The sequence below is a fragment of the Aulonocara sp. 'chitande type north' Nkhata Bay genome, linkage group LG1 (genome assembly GCF_057382095.1).
Source record: "Aulonocara sp. 'chitande type north' Nkhata Bay isolate Kocher_YH1m ecotype deep benthic linkage group LG1, A_spYH_male_GT1.1, whole genome shotgun sequence".
Classification (NCBI taxonomy): domain Eukaryota; kingdom Metazoa; phylum Chordata; class Actinopteri; order Cichliformes; family Cichlidae; genus Aulonocara; species Aulonocara sp. 'chitande type north' Nkhata Bay.
The window spans coordinates 27,330,161-27,344,144 of record NC_141344.1 but is presented as its reverse complement, the minus strand read 5'-3'; the positions used below and the strand labels follow the sequence as shown (position 1 = coordinate 27,344,144).

Sequence of the window (13,984 nt, the reverse complement as noted above, 5' to 3'; positions counted from 1 at the left end):
TTTCAAATTATTTGTATTGTGATTTCAACTTACTGTTACTTATAATTATGCATGTAATTTTTGGAAATGTGCTTTTGTGAATACTTTTAAGAAATTATCGGTCCATATTTTAAGAAGAGGGTAAGTTTGTTTGAAGATGTTGGTACTAACAACAGTATTAACAATATTTGCTGAGCGGGCTTAAGACCACCATTTCATCCATTTCGTACATTTGTGTGGCAACTACATTCCCGGGGAAACAGTAATGATAACTGTAGTGATTTAGTGATCCGAAAGTTGATTCTGAGTTTATATTTGGAAGTATTAAATCAAAGAAAACTGGATTTACTGGATTCGCTTCGGAAGAACTGGGCATGATTTATTGACATAAAAAATTCATCAGTTTAAAAAATTAAACTGATGATCCATCACATCAGAACAGAATCCCAGCGGTGACAGGAATTAGGACAACACCCTCAAAGTATAGGCGCTAGTGGTGGCGAAGATGAAGAAAGAGACCTGGATGGCGCTCTGAGTGACCAGGGTGAAGCGGAGAGGAGGTGGGTTCAACAAATGAGAGCCTGAAAGGGAAAATGACAGAAGAGCAGAGAGATTTAAAGTATACAGAGTGGAGGCTGATTGGCTGAAACAAGGGGGGAAAGAAAATTATAGTCAAAGTGATGTAAACAATCTCACAAGCTTCTTTTTTTCAGCCACATAAGTTGCCCCTTTCTGACATTTAAATCCATCTATCCATTTTCTTCATCTTATCCTATTATGGGTTGTGTGGGAGCTGAAGCCTATCCCTGCTGTCGTAAGGTGCAACCTGGACAGGCTGCCAGTCTGCCACAGAGCTAACACAGAGAGACAGAAAATCATTCATGCTCACATTCAAAATTTGGAGTCACCAGTTAACCTAACATGCATGTCTTTGGACTGTGTGAGGAAGGAAGGAGGAACCCACGCAGACACATGCCAGGAAAAGTGTTCGACCTAAATGGTCCTTCAGACCATCAATGGTTCAAATAGCGCTAAAGCAAACAGAAAGTGATGACGCAGTAGCAGCAGCATCATCAGGGAATAATTTAATGTGGGCGAGATATCATTCCACCTTTTCGTGTTTTATCCCTCCTTGTTTTGTTTTTTTTGTTGTTGTTGTTGTTTTTGCCAATTTCACCATCCCCCACTCTCCTCTTCCCTTCTTCACTTACCTTTTTTGGTCTCAGTCTGAGTATTCCTCTCCATTTGGCTTCACTGACTGCACCGCTCCTCTGACCATTTGCCGTAGTGCTGTTGTCTGAAGGAAATGCCAGAATGTTTTACTGTCTGTGGCACAGAGACCCAAACTCTTTAACCACAACACACTGAGCTCACAGAATGTTTTGTACTTGAATGTGACTATTAGTTGGTTTACCGGAGCACATTTTCTGATGTCCTAAATAGACAAATAAACCAAATTTACTGTAATAATAAACTTTCATTTGGGTAACGATAAGCTGCAGCAGGTTTGCTATGACTCACGTGTATGGCAATGCAGCATGGCAAAATCATAGCCAAGCTGCGGGAGAATGACTCACAGTCTGTGGACGGGCACATTGACGGTCCTGATTACATTATTTCCCAGCAGAATAATTTTTTGCATGGAGAAAACATTAAGAATGAAATGAAAAGAGTTTCCTAAAGCTTTCCCTGTTTGACACAGCACTACACTTCACCACAGCAGTGTTACAAGTTACAAGCCCTTTAAAAAGCCTCACTCTCTTGGAAAGGAAATTCTTTCATAATGAAACTATAACAAGCAACAACACAATGAATCAAACGAACAAACGAATAGAGGCCTTCCTAACAACATCTGAACCCTGCCTCACATCCACCCTCCCTTACTTTGCAATTATTTTTCAGACACAATACAAACTCACAGTCTGTCCCACTGCACAGCTTTGAAGGCTATTAAACAGATGAAGATAGGAGCTCGGAAAAAGCGTGACATCATCTCACCGTGTATGCGCATGCATTCGTTTGTTTGCACCGGTTTGATGTCTCTCTCCCTTTCTTACTTCCTATAATTACAGCTCTTGTACCTCCTGAAGACAAGCAGCAGATGTTAACATCATCTGACCATGAGTCATGTTATTTATTTCAAGGTGAAAAGTTGGAACATCTTGACTTTCTCACACATTAGACTGGTGTGAAGCATGGATCCAGGTAATAAGTCATATATAAGTGATCAGCACATGCTCCAACATGTAAAAGAAACTTTTGTCCTTGTGTTTATATCGACACAGTTATTCAGGCTGAACTACATTTGACCTAAACACTGCTGAAGTTGCAAATGGAAAACTACATCTTTGCTGCATGCATATATATATATATGCATGCAGCATATATATATATATATATACATATATATATATATATATATATATATATACATATATATATATATATATATATATATATATATATATATATATATATATATATATATATATATATACATATATATATATATATATATATATATATATATAGTCAAATGCAATTAATTCACAGGTCAGGTGTTGCAATGATCTTAAAAGCACCATGAATAATTCAAGATCCCACCAAATTCATCCCAAGGTTAATGTTGAAATTCATGATCATACAGTTAGAGAAAACAGACAATTATAGCTTGCTAAGGTTGCCTGGAGAAAAAGGAACATTATAGCACCATGTTCCTTTTAGGTTTGCAAAGCTGAATCTGAAAAAACGAAAGGACATCTGAAAAAATGGCATATGAGACCAAAGGGGAGATGTTCATCTATAATCCACAGCAGCAAAAAAACACCACCAACAACAAATGTCATGTCAGCTCACACCTAGCACCGTTTGTTTCGCAGCCATGGGACCTGGACACCTGTCAGTCATTCTGTTGATCATGAATTCCTCTGTATACCAAAATATACTTGACTCAAATGTGAGGACGTCTGTCTGACAGCTAAACTTGGCTGAAACTGAGTCATGCAACATGGCAACGATCCCAAACATTAAGATGTTGATGTTTGATGGATGAATAAAAGTAAGTTCCAAAAAAGGAAAAGAAGAACCAGGTACTACTCAACTTTAGGGTGTACTTAGTTTTTTCACACACTGCTTCTGTGTTTTGGTTTAGTTTTTGTGAAATAAATAATACGGTGTACATGGTCATATATGTCATGTGTTGTGGCTTTATTGTGTCCTCACACATACAACCTCAAAACTGGCAGAGATCATTGTTTCTTTTTGCCATGACTGTAAAAGATGGACATAACCTTTGGGTCTGAAAAATGAAGCCAGAGCAGCAGTAAACATGTGCCTGGTCATCTCAGAAAGGAGTTTATAGTTTTAATAGCTAGTTTCAGGCTAGAAGTCCATTTTTCAAAGCTATTTTAGTGGACAAACAGAAAACTAGAAGATAAAGCAGGGTGTGGTTTAGTGAGTAGCATTCACGGTCTCATCATTAGCTTTCCCATTCTCTTCTGTTCATAAACTAAAGCAGTGGTGGGAGAACTGGTTTTCTCGACAGGAGCATGATTAAATCTGACCCTGAATGCAACTGGGAGAGAGTGATGTAGGTTATGTGGAGTTTAAATTTTGAATCTCAGCTGTACTTCTGGGAAAACTCAAGAGGTTGTTTCTGAAAGAGACAAGAGGTGTTGATATTTTCTAACTACTGTTTTTTTAATCCTCTTCATCCAAACGACTCTATCAAAAATATTCAGAAAGCATACAAATGTATTACCCAGCATATCACATGCCACAGCATCATTATCTGGCAGAAATATTAGGCTTAATAAATCCATGCACTGACATTTTAGATCCACTTGATCTGTGTAACAGAAAACTTCCCACCAGTATCTCCAGACTTCCCCGAAACGACCATAAGCTGTTAGGAATTCCAGCTATATAATAAAAACTACAATATTTCATGCATCTAACTCAGAAGGACTTTTCTTTATTTGGCTGTACTTCCACTGATATCTTAAAAGAGAAACTTGTGTGCGTGTGTGTGTGCAGGAATATGCGGGAATATGTCACAAGTTCATTGTTGACTTAAATAACACCAGCCCAGACGGTGAGTCCCTGAAGGCTAGACCAATGAAAAACAGCACCTCTGTTTTGTGGTTCTGTTCGGCAGACCCTCTTCTCTGTGCAAACGCAGCTGGTCCGACTGCACATACAAAACCCACGCACACCCACTCACTTCCCCTCTGCAGGCTCTGTGCTGTGGTGGAAACTCTGTGGACGCTGACATCATCACTCCGAGACCACTGAGGAACATTACAGACAGAGAGTGGAAATATAGTCCCAGGCAACGACATCACACTACGGTTACTGTCATTGCTGTACCACAGAGATGGAAGCAGAGACTGCAGGATGCACCAATCACGTGCCCACCCCACCCCCACCCACCGTCCTCCTAAGGACCAGCGTACACAAACAAAGTGCAGAAATGCAGCCTCTAAGGTCCTCACTGCTTCTTGCTTCATGATAAAACCATCTAGAAACGAATCATCGTTGCTGCTTTAATTGCATGTTCTTATGACAGCTCCGGATGGCTTTTGTGTACTTGTTCACTATCGAATCCCTCCCTAACAATCATTTGTCCATCCAGTATCTCGAGAGGCACCTTTAAACAAACACTCCGGTGGGGGTGAGCTATTCCCTGATGTGTTTATCTGCCTTGAAAGATAACAGTTTCTGGTAAATTCCTGCACTTATTCGCTCTCTCCTGTGGATTGGAAGCATATGGCTTCAAGGGGGAGAAATGACTTCACGTTATTAGAAGGAGTAGGTATGTAGGCTCCCTTTGTGAATTTTAAGTTTGGCCATTAATCTTATGAGTATAACCTGATCTATTTTGCACATGTCTGAACACAAATGAAGTCTTAGTCAGTGTTTCCGTTTCCAGGTAATTGGCAGTTTAAAAAAAGCCCAGAGGACAAAGCATTCCCCATCAAAGTAGAACGAAAACAAATCGGGACAGTAACAAAAAGTTTAAGCCAAAAATTAGTCTCTAAATGTGACGTCGTTCTAACACAGATGGTTAAACATAATAATTACCATGTTTGCCTTTTGGTCTGGTCTGCTGTTACACCACTTCACTAAATACAGACCAGAAGCTTCATTTACTGGATAAGTATATTTAAAAAGAGAACAAATTCAAACAATTCAGTGTTTACACTGAGTCTGGCATAACACTTGAAGCATTTTTTATGTTATATTTTTAAACCTTGAAACATTCACATCATTTGCTACTATGGCCTTACTTTCCTTCTTATTTTAACCAATGTTCTGCATAGTACCAGGAGCACAAGCAAATCTATCTGATTTCATTCAGCACTCACAGTCCTTAATGAAAAGATCTAATCAGCCAATCAAACGGCAGCATCTCAATGCATTGTTCACTTCAAAATTCTACACAAAATACTAATAAATAATGACAAAGTGAAAAATGTTAGATTGAAATAATGCAAATTTATTAAAACCAAGAGACAAACATATAACATTTACCTAAGAATTCATGGCCTTTGCCACAACACTCAAAATTGAGCTCAGGTGCATCCTGTTTCCACTGATATCTGTCAGATGTTTCTTCAACTTGCCTGGAGTCCACCCATAGTAAATTGAGTTAATTGGACATGATTTGAAAAGTCTACATAAAGTGCATGTGAGAGCACAAACCAAGCCATGAAGTTCAAAGGATTTTCTGTAGACCTCTGAGACAGGATTGTATCAAGGTGCAGATCTGCGGAAGTGTATAGAGAAGAGTCTCCCAGAGTCTCGGTGCATAGTGGCCTCCATCAGTCTGTAAATAGAAGAAATTTGGAACCACCAGGACTCTTCCAGTATGAGTGATTAAAGTTAAAGTGTGTCAGACATGGAGGTGACCGAGGAACCAATGGTCACACTGACAGAGCTCCAGTCACCAATATTTCTGCAGCACTCCACCAATCAGGGCTGCCTGGTAGAGTGGCCAGACAGAAGCAGTAAAAGGCACATCACATCCCAGCTGGAGGTTACCAAAAGGCACCTGAAGGACTCTCAGACCATGAGAAACAAAACTCTCTGGTTTGATGAACTAAAGATTGAAGTCTTTCGAATGTGAAGCATCATTTCTAGAGTAAACCAGGCACTGCTCATCACCTGGCTAATTCCTCCCCTACAGTGAAGCACGGTGGTGGCAGCGTTATGCTGTTGGGATGTTTTTCAGCAGCAAGAACTGGGAGACTAGTAAGGTTTGAGGGAAAGATGAATGCAGCAATATACAGAGACATCCTTGATGATAACCTGCTCCAGAGCACTGTGGACTTTGGACTGGGGTGAAGGGTCATCTTCCAACAGGACAATGACCCTAAAAGCACACAGAGATGAATGGCCAGAGTGCCTCAAGCTGATACAAAGCCAACAGTAACTCAAATAACCACTTGTTGCAACCAAGCAAAGCGAAACAGTATCTCTGAACTTATAGCACACTGAACCTTGAAGCAGATGCGTTGTAGCAGCAGAAGACCAGACTGGCTGCTAATGTCAGCTAAGAACAGGAAACTGAGGCTACAATTTACACAGACTCAGCAAAATTTTTCAACTGAGCATTAGAAAAACTTTGGCTGATCTGAAGAGTCTGGGTTACCCCTGCAACATTTGGATAGTTAGGTCAGAATTTGGAAGAAATAAGGGATGAATAAAGTCATAAAACATGAATCCCTAGAGGTAGAATAACTACTTGCTTCCATCTTTGCAATTCATTTGATCTCTCTTATGCGTTTTGGTGAAAGAGGCTAGAAGGCAGGTGGTAACTGATGGTTTAAACTATGATCATTTTCTCTCTGACTTTGATTAATTAAAAGCTTAAGAGGAAGATAAACAGGGCTGAAATTTCACTAGCAGAAGTCACTGATGTCTGCTTTGTCAGAATGTTGGATGAAGCCAGGTTCAAACTTCTGCTTCTTTTCACTGACGCATTAGAGTCAAAGATCTAATTTATTTATTTGCCTATTGTGTCACATTATTGCTTAAAGTCCATAAAGTATAGCCCAGAGATGTAATGCCTTGTTCTAACAGTGGCAGGTACCATCTATCACATCCTGTATATGTTTGAGAGAGAACACTGCAGGTACAAAGCAGCCTGAGCTGAACTAAACAGGATGATTTAAGAGTGAGGCTCTGTTTATTTCTTGGCTGAACAGATTTGCTGAGAAGGGAAGGACCTTTGCAGGTTAAGGGCATTCTGCCTGGAGGGGCAGGGTGCACAAGAACAGACACCAAGCTGACGTACCACAGCTGTCTGACAGATTGCATTGCATTTAAAATGTCCAAATGTTTCACATTTACTCTGAATCGTTTAAAAGATGAAAATGGAAATACAGTTGGGATTGCTCTAGGAAGACTCTGGAAAATCAGATCTGGGTTCACGGGCGGGTCCTTATCGCCTCAAAGAGACGCTCCTCCAGATGTGCAGACCACTGGCCAAACTTCACAGCTTCGTGCAATAACGAACAAGTAGAAATATTTATTCACACCTTCAGCATATTGTGGAGATCTCCACATGTGGAAGACAGAGAGAGGGCCCTGATATCACCCAAAGCTCCAATCGCTGGCTCTTCTGGAGTTTTTCTTGTTTGTCATGAAAAGGAAAATGATGCTTTTCTGTCCGAGCACTTAAAGTAACTCAGTTTAGAGCTTAGTGCTAGCAGCTCTGTGAGGTTTTACAAAGGCTGCGCAACACTTTGTGCTGAATGTCAGCCTAATACCAAAAGAAGCAACATGATGCTAAAAGAATTTCACTGTGTAACAGTGGAGGTGGTAGAAGTATAACTTCCAGGCATAAAAAGACCTAAAACTTCACATTGGTGCAAACTCAGCAGTGTTTGAAAATAACTGGACATTTCAAAATAGATGACACAGTCACAACCTCCGTGCTAACTGATTGTGCAATTTAACATACCAGCATGTGATATAGGAGGAATTAACTCAATAAACCTGTACACATGTACACAGTATATATGGATCAATAATGTGATATTTTTGTGTCTGAACGCATAATTATATAGGTTCTAAAACGTGTAAAATATTTTCAGTGCAAATAATGTATATTGTTTTATATTTTGCTATCTAAAAACCATAAATATAAGATCACAAATTAACTTTGCTTCTCAGATTTTTTTATTGTTAAAATAGTCCCATATTATAACTAATATTAATTCTAAAGATATTGAGATAATTTAATGTTGACCATCACTGTATGTCCTCAAATGTCATGGTGGCACAACCATAAACATGAGACTTTTATTATGAAGCAAAACAAACAAAAAAAATCATAGAGAGAACTCTGTGAATATGGATTAAAAAAAAATACCCTGCTGCTTCTCAGGTTGTAGAAGCAGTGTAAATCTGGGAAACCATCAACTTACCGTAAATATCTGTGTGTTCTTTCTGCCAGTCACGAGCCTTAATACATGTGTCCAAGTAAAATCATGTTTAAATTGAAAACAGCTGCCAAACTCAGGCGGCACAAGTGCAAGAAATGCTGCTTACATAAATCAATAATGTTATATAAACTCTGAGACGATCTATTTGGTTTCTAAAACATATAAAATATGATCATTTATCGAAAAGAAACACGTTCAGATCATGAACTGAATAATTTCATTTAAACAGAACAGCTGCACTCAGACATTATCGCACCAGTGAAAAACTAAAAGTATTAAGCAAAGTCAAATCTTCCCCAATGCTGGCATGAGATCAAAAGCCCAAGAAGTTTATTGCAATTTATTGTTGAATGTGTGCACTAAATTTAATAGCAGCCAAGCTGGTGAGATATTTTACTAGAAATTCTTAGTCGTGCTGGAGAAAAAGGTATTTCAGATTTATTATCTGGAAACCAAATATGTCCATATCACAGTTTTTGCCCATTCATCAAGATTTTTCCCAATTTTCCAGAATCAGTAAAACATTCGACCTGATATTGGCTGGATGAAAAGTCCCTGGAGTCATCGTCTGCAGATGGTTTTGGCAAAGTTTTATGGCAATCAAATATTTGTCAAAATATTTCTGATTGGATCAAAGCGGTGAGTAACTGAACAAAAATCCTAAGAGCCATTCACGAGTATGGCTAAAAAAAAACGAGGTGAAGATCATATGAGATGATGAAAACCTCCACAAACCTAATAAAAGTTAAAAGTTATGAGATGTGATTTATTGATTTATTTGTCAACAGCATTTTAAGAATTTTTAAACTGTTCACAAAAACTTTTTTTTTGTTGCTATAATTTAAATTGTCCATCCGGCAGAACCGGGCAATTAAAAAGCTTTAACTCTGTCATCCTTTGGCTCCGGTCCACTAAGGTGGAGCAGAGTGCTGTGTGCTTGGCCGTGGCCCCATGGGAGTAATCTGTTTTCTTGAACCAAACAGCTCCAGCATTTATTAAAGAGCCTGCCTTGTTTTACGCCTCCCTCTTTAGCTCATCTCTTTGGAAGTCCTTTGGAAGCAGGGAGAAAAACACTTTTTTATGAGAGATACCAAAAGATGGTGTCTTTTCAGTTTCCTTGTAGGAGAAGATGTTGTTAGATTTGAGGAGGCAGAGAAGATGATGTCTGACCACGAAGGATCAGCTGCATGAATACTCAAACATGGAGAGGCAGCAAACTTCCCAAGTCTTCTAAGAAAAAGAAAGCAGACTTTTCTCATTCCCAGAAAAAGTGTCCAACAACAAATACGTTCAGCTCAGACTTGAAGTTTGGAAGTTTCTGGAGGGTGAAGATAACATTGTGTTGTTGTTATGGCTGCTGCTCCGTGCGCACGACTGGTTTTGTGCTGTAATCTCAGGGAGACATCTCCTGACATTTGCAGAAGAATATGTCTGAAAATGCTTCCAGTGCAAGCTAGCATGATTCAGCACTAGAAATATGAAGGTACACTTTGTACCTAAATACACAGACTTGCTGCATGTGAATTGGCCCTTCATGCTGACTATGTTTTTAGGTAAGTGAAGCATGAGTTATTATTGAGATATGGTGATATCCATCTGTTTATACAAGAGAATCCATTATAATAAACTCCACTGAAATGCAAACATGTTATTACAATGTGATAATAATGCAATATTCATACATTTGAACTAATATTACAAAAGAAGCTATGCTTCTATGACTTATATAAATAGTAATTAGGCATTTTATTGCTACTTCTGTAGGCTTGTATTTTTGTTTCTGAATGTACGTTGTGGTGTAAATACACTGTGGTTTACAACATTGTTATCTGGAACTATAACTATGTCTTTATTGGGTGTGGAAACATAATATTTTTACAAGATGGTCTCTGTTGGTCTAATAGCTGATGAAAGATAAAAGCTCACCAACATGAACCTCACAGTGTAGCTTACATCGGAGGTCTCTTACGGAGATCTTTCACAAAAAGTAAACATTTTGGCCTGTTGGTGACATCAAAGATCTGAGAGAATCTGCGTCAGTAATCACTGATGTAATGTTACGGTTCATCCTCCAAGCACTAAGGAAGTTACCAACTGAAATCTTTCACCCCAAAGCTGTCAAGATGTTTGGTTGAGTTCCAAAAAATGGTGCACTACATGAAAGCGTGAGAGTCAAACACATTCAGTAAAAAAAAACTAGATATTACAGTCCCTGATAATGCATTGCTTTAGATGGAGAGACTCTTGAGGGATGGCTGTTATGAGGAAAGGCAGCCCAGAAACTTTGCCAGCAGCGCACGTTGTTGTGTGCCTCAACTTTCAGTCTTTTACCCAGGCTAATCTGCCATTTTCCTTCCTTAGTTAGGATTAGGGATTAGAGATCTGATCTAGCTTATCATTTTAAAATTTGGGACACATCGTCAGTAGTGGACATTGTATTCATCGGGTGTTTCGACCATTATCACTAGACACCCTCATCCAAGGAGGCCCTGCCAGGGTTGATCAGGCCCTGGACTGTGTCACTGGTATATGTTAACTTGTTATTTCTCTTCTTCTTTCTTCTGTTTAGTTTCCTACAGTTTATTTTCTATCTATTCACTGTAACTGAGAAATAATACTTACCTCTTTAGCATTTATGGAGCCTAATTTCTGCAAAGGGATAGATAGGCATAGATTCAGTAAGGTGATGGTAACATATCCATGTCCATATTGACATGACAACATCACACAGTCACTGTGTGTCAACTGCACCCATGGGATGCTCTATGCTATGGGAAGCAGCCATCAATATGTATAATCTGCATTCATAATGAGATGGTCATGGCATCTGCTTCTGCTTCTGTCTATTTCAGTTATTATTGCCTTTCTATCACCTCTAAGCAGTCTGGGTATTCTCTTCTGACCTCTGACCCTCATCAACTGCTTCTCACTGGATATTTTCTCTTTTTAAAATCGTTCTCAGTAAACCTTAGAGATGATGGAAAATCTGAGTAAATCAGCAGTTTCTGAAATACTCAGAACATCCGGTCTGGTACCAACAACCACGTCACGTTCAAAGTCACTTAAATCAACTGCACTGAGTTACTGCCATGTGATCGGCTGACTTGATATTTACATTAACAAGCGGTTCAATAGAGTGCTGAGTGTGTGATTGCATCAAAATAACCCCATGAAGAATTTCAGGAAGGGAATGACAAGGTAACGTTTATAACCAGGGATTATCATCCTTCCACATTGTTACATAAACTGACACTTTGAAATGTTTATAATTTTATACATTTACAGAATGTTACTGATAATTTTGATGTTCGCAAAGCTACAGCTTGAGTCGTTATCAATTATTAAGAACGCCAGGCTTTTACTGATTTCCTGTTGGCTTTTCATTAATTTTTCATTAATTTAGGTCAAAGATCTTGAAAGGGTACTCCAGCTTCCTCCCACTATCCAAAGATATTCAGTTAGGTCAACTAGTGTGTGTGTGTGTGTGTGCGTGCGTGCGTGCGTGCGTGCGTCCTATGATGACCTGGTGACCAGTCCAATGTGTGCCATGCTTCTCACTGTATGACAGCTGGACGAGGCTTCAGTTCCCAGCAACCATGAACTGGACGAGCAGTTGAGAAAACAGATGCTTTCCAGTCATCTGCACAGCTGTAAAATATATCTTGGAATATTATGTTTTTGATATCAAACTCTTTTGAATTATGTGTGGGCTTGCTCTGTCATTTCCAAATGTCTTTGAGTGTGCTGTTTAATTGAACAGCCCTTTTATAAAAAAAATCATTTTTCACAGCTTTGGGTTGCAGAGATTTTGGTGAGGAGCAAAAATGACGTAGCCTGAAATACCTTAAGGTTGACAGAAGGGCAGGAGACCGTGTCTGTCATAACTATCTGTCCAGTTAGTATATATTAGATGGAGAGGAGCGAGACCATATGCTCCACGTTCTTCGCCATCACTTGAGTTGATGTGATATATGTTGTTTGGCTGGCTGAGATCCTGTGAACCCATTGTGTCTTTTTTCCCTTTTTAATGAACTAAGACGAGCATCGGCTGTTAGGCTCAGCTTTTGCTGTTAGAAAATGAGTTCTCCCACACATAAACACGCCTTTGCATAAGCTGAGAATGAGGTCTTTGTCAAGATGCTATATGTTCAGCCATGTAATTTGTAAACTTTACAGTTCGAGCAGCCTCTCAGTTCATACCAAGGTCTAGTAATACATCCATCCATCCATCCATTCGCTTCCGCTTCTCCTTTTCAGGGTCGCGGGGGGCGCTGGAGCCTATCCCAGCTGTCATAGGGCGAGAGGCGGGGTACACCCTGGACAGGTCGCCAGTCTGTCGCAGGGCCAACACACAGGGACAGACAACCATTCGCACTCACATTCATTCACACATTCACACCTAGTGGCAATTTGGATTATCCAATTAACCTATCCCCACAAGCTGCATGTCTTTGGACGGTGGGAGGAAGCCGGAGTACCCGGAGGGAACCCACGCAAACACGGGGAGAACATGCAAACTCCACACAGAAAGACCCCGGCCTGATGTTGGAATTGAACTCAGGACCTTCTTGCTGTGCGGCAACAGTGCTAACCACCGTGCCACCGTAAATGTGGGCTCATTGTGCTAACTGTAGCTACTTGTACATAATCCTTTGAAAAGAAGCACAGAGTCACTTGAGACATGAACTAAAGCATTTGCAATTTGATAAAACCAATGAGAAATGACATTCTGTTGTGAACAATTGCAAGGTGGTTTGGAGATCTGTCCATGTTATTTTGAGAATGTCATCTCGGTTTCAAGAAATGAGCCAAACCAATCGAGAAAAACTGTAATACTGAAGGTGGGGCTATTGGCCCTGTGGCATGAAACCCTGTCCCCATCTAATGGTCAAGAGAGGCGTTACATGAACATAGAGAGTCCCTGCTGAGTCAGCTCAGTGATATTAGAAGCTTTGGCACAAAAGAACAAAGTTGTTTGCCCTCTGCGATGTCTGTAAAATATATTCTGATAAAAGCGGTAACTTCATGGTAGCTTTTTTTTCCACTTTTTGTTTTAAGCTACTGAAACCTCCAACAACGGAAAACATCTGGCTGCTAATACTTGAATGTTCTGTAAAAGCTACAGTTGACCATCAGGAGTAAGGTGGTCATGTATATTGTGCTGGCACTTATTTATCAAATGTTCAGAGTTGCTTTTACAATCTGTTTTAGAATAACTGATTAATAGACTGCACTGCTTGGTGCAAACAGTCAACCGGACTCCAGTTTCTGACAGATTACATCAGCTATAAAACCTAATCTGACGTTTCTGGTTCTTTCCAATAAATAGTCGGGTATGTTTTTGCTTATTTACAAGTGGGCACTTTTTGCGTCACGTCATCTGACAGGTTACTGTTCTTATATTTGTAACATTGTATTGGATTAAGCTTTTCCAAGTGCCCTGCGTTAATTAAACTAGATTTCTCCCTGTGGTGTATTTGCTGTGGTTCAACTTCCTCCAGTAACTGTTAACAAGTTCAGTTCACTACAAGTCAGTCCAGACACAAGCACAGGAA

The 13,984-nt window shown here is 39.6% G+C and overlaps 1 long non-coding RNA gene across 1 annotated transcript; it reads right to left on the bottom strand.

The window, feature by feature from the left end:
* Positions 1–285: 285 nt before the first annotated feature.
* LOC147339217 (uncharacterized) lies at positions 286–1,978 on the bottom strand. Its single transcript, XR_015130248.1, has 3 exons — positions 1,899–1,978; positions 1,191–1,276; positions 286–560 (listed from the first exon to the last, which is right to left on the bottom strand). It is a non-coding gene; the product is annotated as an uncharacterized LOC147339217 (long non-coding RNA).
* Between the last annotated feature and the right edge of the window lie 12,006 nt (positions 1,979–13,984).